The sequence below is a fragment of the Cupressus sempervirens genome, chromosome 7 (assembly GCF_028749045.1).
Source record: "Cupressus sempervirens isolate cs-2001-9-10 chromosome 7, ASM2874904v1, whole genome shotgun sequence".
Classification (NCBI taxonomy): domain Eukaryota; kingdom Viridiplantae; phylum Streptophyta; class Pinopsida; order Cupressales; family Cupressaceae; genus Cupressus; species Cupressus sempervirens.
In genome coordinates, this window is record NC_143124.1 from 682,779,820 (window position 1) to 682,786,890 (window position 7,071).

General features: G+C 48.4%; 1 non-coding gene and 1 pseudogene across 1 annotated transcript; both read right to left on the reverse strand.

The window, feature by feature from the left end:
- Positions 1-3,620: 3,620 nt before the first annotated feature.
- On the reverse strand, positions 3,621-3,774 carry LOC149548487 (5.8S ribosomal RNA). The gene has a single exon (XR_016354874.1). It is a non-coding gene; the product is annotated as a 5.8S ribosomal RNA (ribosomal RNA).
- Positions 3,775-4,388: 614 nt separating this feature from the next.
- LOC149548488 (18S ribosomal RNA) lies at positions 4,389-5,987 on the reverse strand (annotated as a pseudogene).
- Between the last annotated feature and the right edge of the window lie 1,084 nt (positions 5,988-7,071).

The following is a 7,071-nucleotide window of genomic DNA, read 5'->3' on the forward strand; positions in this document are numbered from 1 at the left end:
GTCAACTTGGTGAGAGTACTTGGTGGGGCGACTTGATGAACGCAATTGAAGAATCGACTTGGTTGGAGTACTTGGTGGGGCAACTTGATGAACGGACTCAAAGAGTCAACTTGGTGAGAGTACTTGGTGGCTCGACTTGATGAGCAAACTTAAAGAGTCAACTTGGTGAGAGTGGGCCTAACAGGGCGAGGTGGTGAGTGGGCCTATCGGGGCGAGTTGGTGCTGCGACTTTGTGAGTGGTATTAGAGAGCCAAGGTGGTTAGGCGACTCGGCGAGTTGGTTCGTTAAGATGACATGGTGAGCTGACTTGGCGAGTCAACCTGGCAAGCGAACTTAAAGAATCAACCTGGCAACATACTCGAGTCAACTTGGTGAGGCGACCTGGCGAGCGGGCTCAAAGAATCAACATGGTGAGGCCACTCATTGAGTCAACATGGTGAGGCGACCCATGGTGAGGAGCTATCCTTAAGGTGACCTGGTGGGCCTACTTGATTAGTCGACTTGGTGAGCCGACTTGACGAGCTGACACGGTGAGCGGGCTTAAAGAGGCGATGACTTGGTGGGGTAACTCGGCAAGCCAACTTATCAAGGCAAGATGGTGAGTCGACTTAGTGAGCTGACTTGGTGAGCGCACTTAAAGAGTCAACTTCGTGAGGTGACTCGGCCACTCAGAATCATGCACAAGTTTCAGTTCATGTATTATTGAGCCAACTCGAGGCGTTACACCTAGCAAGCCAGATTCGAGGTAGGGTAGCCGAAATGATCCGATTTGAGAATTTTCTTTATAAAAAGAGATCATGATAGGCCCCATAAGGCAAAAAAGAATGAAATTTTGGGAGTTCAAAAAAAAATGTTACTCGATTTTGGATCGCACATAGGGGTCGGGTCATGTAGCATCGAGGTGCCCTGGGTGACATGATTCAAGCGAAAAGTTGATGGTGGCATGTGTCGTGCAAAAACATTGGAGGCCATTAAGGCTGGAGGCGGTTTGAGTCAGGGTTGCCGAGGTGGGTCGGGTTGAAAACTTTGGGTGTTAACCAAAAAGAAAAAGTTAACCTCTTTTGGATCACGTACACGGCTCAGGGCACTTAGAATCAAGTTGAGCACGGTGACATGAGTTGTGCAAAAAATTTGGAGATGACTCGAGTTAGGGCATTCGACTCTATCCGAGTTCAAAACTTTGGGAGTTGACAAAAAAAAGAAAAAAGAAAAAGTTACCCAGTTTTGGATCACGTAAGTGACTCGGGCCACTCAGAGTCAAGGCGAGTGCGGTTACATGAGTCGAGCGAAAATAAATGGAGGTGATTAAGGCTCGAGGCAATTCGAGTCGGGGTAGCTGAGTCGATTCGAAAACTTTGGCCGTTAGCCAAAAAAAGAGTTAATCACTTTTGGATCACATACATGAATTGGGGCACATAGAATCAAGTCAAGCACGGTGACATGAGTGGTTCAAAAAAATTGCAGGCGATTAAGGCTCGAGGCGATTTAAGTTGGGGTTGTTGACACGATTCGGGTTGAAATCTTTGGGTGTTAACCAAAGAAGGAAGAAGTTAACTGCTTTTGGATCACGTACATGACTCGGGGCACCAAGTCGAGCACGGTGACATGAGTCCTGCAAAAAAATTGGAGGCGACTAAGGCTCGAGGTGATACGAGTTGGGGTTGTCGACACAATTTGGGTTGAAAACTTTGGGCGTTAACCCAAAAAAAGAGTTGACCGCCTTTGGATCATGCACATGACTCAGCGCACTTAGAATCATGTCGAGCACAGTGACATGAGTTGTGCAAAAAAATTGGAGGCAGTTAAGGTTCGACGAGATTCAAGTCGGGGTTCGAGTAGTTGGGGCGATTCGTGTCAGGGTTGCCGACATGGTTCGAGTTGAAAACTTTGGGCATTAACCCAAAAAAAAAAAAAGTTGACCTCTTTTGGACCACGTACATGACTCGGGGCACTTAGAATCAAGTCGAGCACGGTGACATGGGTTGTGTGAAAAATTTGGAGGCGATTCAAGTCGGGGTAGCCAACTTGATTTGAGTTCAAAATTTTGGGCGTTAACCAAAAAAATAAGTTGACCGATTTTGGATCATGTACATGAGTCGTCTGCCCTCGCAAAAATTACAAAACTTGGGGACCCGCCTAGAATTTATAGTCAGAAGATTTTTTTGCCCTAACAAAAATTTACAAACCCCACCAGCTCGAAATTTGGACTTGGAAGATTTTTCTGCCCTCGCAAAATTTACAAACCCCACCCGCTCGAAATTTGGCACTTGGAAATTACGAAACCCCGCCTGCCCAGAATTTGGACTTGGAAGATTTTTCCGCCTTCATAGAAATTGCAAACCCAACCCACATGGAAATTGCACTTGGAAGACTTTTTCGCACTCATGGAAATCACAAGACCCCACCCGCGGGGAATTCGGTACTTGGGAGATTTTTTTGCCCTTCTGAAAATTGCAAACCCCACCGGCTCAAAATTTTGGACTTGGGAGATTTTTTTTCCCCTCGTGGAAATTTTACAAAACCCCACTTGCCCAAAATTTGGCACTCGGGAGATTTTTTTGCCCTGGCAGAAATTTCTACAAAACCCCTCCCTCCCGCTCGGACTTTGGCACTCGGGGGATTTTTCCGCCCTAGCAGAAATTGCAAACCCCACCCGCCAGGAATTTGGCACCTGGGAGATTTTTACGCCCTCGCGAAAATTGCAAACCCCACCTGCCAGGAATTTGGCACTTGGGAGTTTTTTTCTCCCTCGCGGAAATTTTCACAAAACCCCACCTGCCTGGAATGTGGCACTTGGGAGATTTTTTTGCCCCGACAGAAATTGCAAAACCCCACCCGCCGAGAATTCGGCACTTTGGAGATTTCTTCGCCCTCGCTAAAATTTTCACAAAACCCCACCCGCTCAAAATTTGGCACTTGGGAGAGTTTTCCTGCCCTCGTGAAAAATTGCAAACCCCACATCACTGACCTCCATCCGCTTCCCTCCCAGAAATTTCAAGCACTCTTTAACTCTCTTTTCAAAGTCCTTTTCATCTTTCCCTCATGGTACTTGTTCGCTATCAGTCTCTCGCCCGTATTTAGCCTTGGACAAAATTTACCACCCGATTAGGGCTGCATTCCCAAACAACCCGACTCGCCGACAGCGCCTCATGGTGCGACAAGGTCTAGGCCCGACGGGGCTCTCACCCTCTCCGGTGCCGCCTTCTAGGGGACTTGGGCCTGGTCCGTTGCTAAGGACACTTCTACAAACTACAATTCGACAAGCACGACCGTCGATTTTCATGCTGGGCTCTTCTCGGTTCGCTCGCCGTTACTAGGGGAATCCTGCTAAGTTTCTTTTCCTCCACTTATTGATATGCTTAAACTCAGTGGGTACTCACGCCTGACTTGGGGATGCGGTAGAGATGCAGCAATGCCCGCACTGCGATGGGCTGCTAAGCCCAGAATAAAGTTCCTCGCGAGGAATCGTTTGATTGGTGCAAACCAACGCCGACCTTTGCCAGCCACCACTCGTCCCGACGAATGTACAAACCTCATGCTCATTTCAGCCGACCGCGCACCACTTGCGGATGGGGACGGCCATCTCCGCTCCTCGCTGGGGAGGGCAAAATTTTGTAGTGCGACACCCAAGTAGACATGCCCTTGGCTGAGGCCTCGGGCGCAACTTGCGTTCGAAGACTTGATGATTCACGAGATTCTGTAATTCACACTAAGTATCGCATTTTGCTACATTCTTCATCATGGTGAGAATCGAGATATCCGTTGCCAAGAGTCATGATTTTGTTTTGATTTTGTCTTTTGGCGACCCAAGCTCGCAATGGGTGCTATGAGGAATGTTGTGGTGTGTCCCTGCCCCATCACCTCGCAAAGCTGGGAGGCGACACATGGGAGAGCCATGTTAGCAGATGGGGCCCCTACCCCTCAAATCATGTGAGTGCACCCATCCTAAACACAGAATGCTCCAAGCAACAAGTCAACACACCTGGGCAAGGCAACGGGGGGTTGCACCAGTCCCGACTTGCTGCTGTCAAAACGACGGATCCCTGGCACAGTGCCGCGCATGCGATTGGACCATGAAATCTCAATGGGGGATGAGGCCCGGACCCCCTCTGAATTGAAACTGAGTAGAGACCTCTCCCTCTGACGTGGATTTCATTCGAAGGCACCGATCCTAATCCAGATTGCATCCGAGTCTCTTCTTCGCCTTGCGGGGAATCCATGCTTTCAATCACAAGCATTCGATGTGACCCTCGAACTCGATGGCGCTGGACCCGTAGCTTGGCCATCCAACACATCACTGCAGGGCCAAGTGTGCACACGTCGCTGAGATTTCAGGGATGGGGAGGAGGCTAGCTCCATCCCCTTCATGATTCAGGGTCTCGAACCGACAATGATCCTACCGCAGGTTCACCTACGGTAACCTTGTTATGACTTCTCCTTCCTCTAAATGATAAGGTTCAGTGAACTTCTCACGATGTCGCCGACAAGAACCGCCATCATCGCCATGATTTGAACACTTCACCAGATCATTCAATCGGTAGGAGCAACGGGCGGCATGTACAAAGGGCAGGGACATAGTCAACATGAGCTGATGACTCGCGCTTACTAGGAATTCCTCATTGAAGATCAATAATTGCAATGGTCTATCCCCATCACAATGCAATTTGGCAAGATTTCCCAAACCTTTCAGGCTAGGGAGAGAAGCTCGTTGGTTGCATCAGTGTAGCGCGCGTGCGACCTAGAACATCTAAGGGCATCATAGACCTATTATTGCCTCAAACTTCCATGGCCTAGGAGGCCATAGTCCCTCTAAGAAGCTGGCCGCGAAGGGGAACCTCCACGTAGCTAGTTAGTAGGCTGAGGTCTCATTCATTAATGGAATTAACCAGACAATTTGCTCCACCAACTAAGAATGGCCATGCACCACCACCCATAGAATCAAGAAAGAGCTCTCAATCTGTCAATCCTTACTATGTCTGGACCTGGTAAGTTTCCCCGTGTTGAGTCAAATTAAGTTGCAGGCTCCACTCCTGGTGGTGCCCTTCCATCAATTCCTTTAACTTTCAGCCTTGCGACCATACTCCCCCCGGAACCCAAACACTCTGATTTCTCAGAAGGTGCTGGCGGAGTCCTTAGAGCAACATCCGTCGATCCCTGGTCGGCATCTTTTATGGTTGAGACTAGGATGGCATCTGATCATCTTCGAGCCCCCAACTTTTGTTCTTGATTAATGAAAACATCCTTGGCAAATGCTTTCGCAGTGGTTCGTCTTCCATAAATCCAAGAATTTCACCACTGACGATGAAATACGAATGCCCCCGACAGTCCCTATTAATCATTACTCTGGTCCCAACTAGGAGCTTTTTAACTGCAACAACTTAAATATATGCTATTGGAGCTGGAATTACCGCGGTTGCTGGTACAAGACTTGCCCTCCAATGGATCCTTGCTAAGGGATTCAGATTGTACTCATTCTAATTACTACACTCGATGAGCCCTATATTGTTATTTATTGTCACTACCTCCCCGTGTCAGGATTGGGTAATATGCGCGCCTGCTGCCTTCCTTGGATGTGGTAGCCGTTTCTCAGGCTCCCTCTCCGGAATCGAACCCTAATTCTTCGTCACCTATCACAACCATGGTAGGCCTCTATCCTACCATCGAAAGTTGATAGGGTAGAAATTTGAATGAAGCATCGCAAGCACAAAGGCCGTGCGATCCCTCGAGTTATCATGAATCACCGAAATAGCGGGCGAGCCCGCACTGACCTTTTATCTAATAAATGCATCCCTTTCGAGAGTCAGGATTTTTTGCATGTATTAGCTCTAGAATTACTATGGTTATCCGAGTAGCAAAGTACCATCAAAGAAACTATAACTGATTTAATCAGCCATCCGCAGTTTCACAGTCTGAAATAGTTCATACTTAGACATGCATGGCTTAATCTTTGAGACAAGCATATGACTACTGGCAGGATCGACCAGGTAGCTTCTAACAATGAGGGGACCCCCAAGACATGCTACAGCCAAGGGATGCCTACCGCGATGGGAAACCAAAATTTGCATTCACTCTGTCATGCATCCAAACATAATCTGCCACACAAGCAACAAGAATGACGTTCACAGCACATGCAGGACTCGCAATGCTCAAAGATTTCACACAAGAGGAAAGTGTCCCATCGTCGACCAGAGAGGGTCAAACAAGGAGCCTCAGTTCATAGGCACCTGGGAAGAACATCCCGTACGGAACCCTTTACCCTCGAACATTCTGTCGCCACTACTCGGAAAGAAGCCTCGAGTCTGTACGAGATGCACCGCGCATGTAGCCACCTCAATTATAAGGCCACTCAGAGACATCCATTTCCCAGGCATATGCCTCCTACACGCCTGTTGAGGTGCACCCACACAGACAAAATCCTTCTCGATCACAACAAACATTTTCCATTGATGAAGAGCTAGTTGCCGAATTGCCAACGGAGACCACCGTGTTGAAGGGTGAAGGGTCATGCGAGTAGAAAACATGAATGGTTATGCGATTGGCGGGGGCATCACTATGCACGCGACCACCTCAATTATAAGGTCGCTCAAGGGCATCATGTATAACACCCGCTCCGCACATTTATAGGTAATGAGAGCCCACCCGCATACACGGACATGTCTAACCTCTGGAAAATATCTCCTTTCCCAGCACAGCCTCGCTAATCTTTCGCCGTGACACGTGATATGCCAGCGTAGGTACAAAAAGGTTCCTATGGGTGAACACTCACACTAGCATTGTCGGACAAGCTTCAATCTCATGCACATGCACATACCGAAGAACTGCACCACGAGGGAACCACCCGCGAGCACCCACATCTCGGAAAAAAGCATTCGTGTGATTTCTTCCCCTAGACAGACACGTTGGGCCTGCAATTGTTGGAGCATTGCAAAGATGAGCGCTCTGGTTTGTAGGAGCCTGAGAAGAACATCTCATATGAAACTCGTTCCCCCAAAATGATCAAATCACAAATGCTCGTAGCAGAGTCATAATGCAGAGATGTACACTGCGCACGCGACCGAGTAAGGACACTTA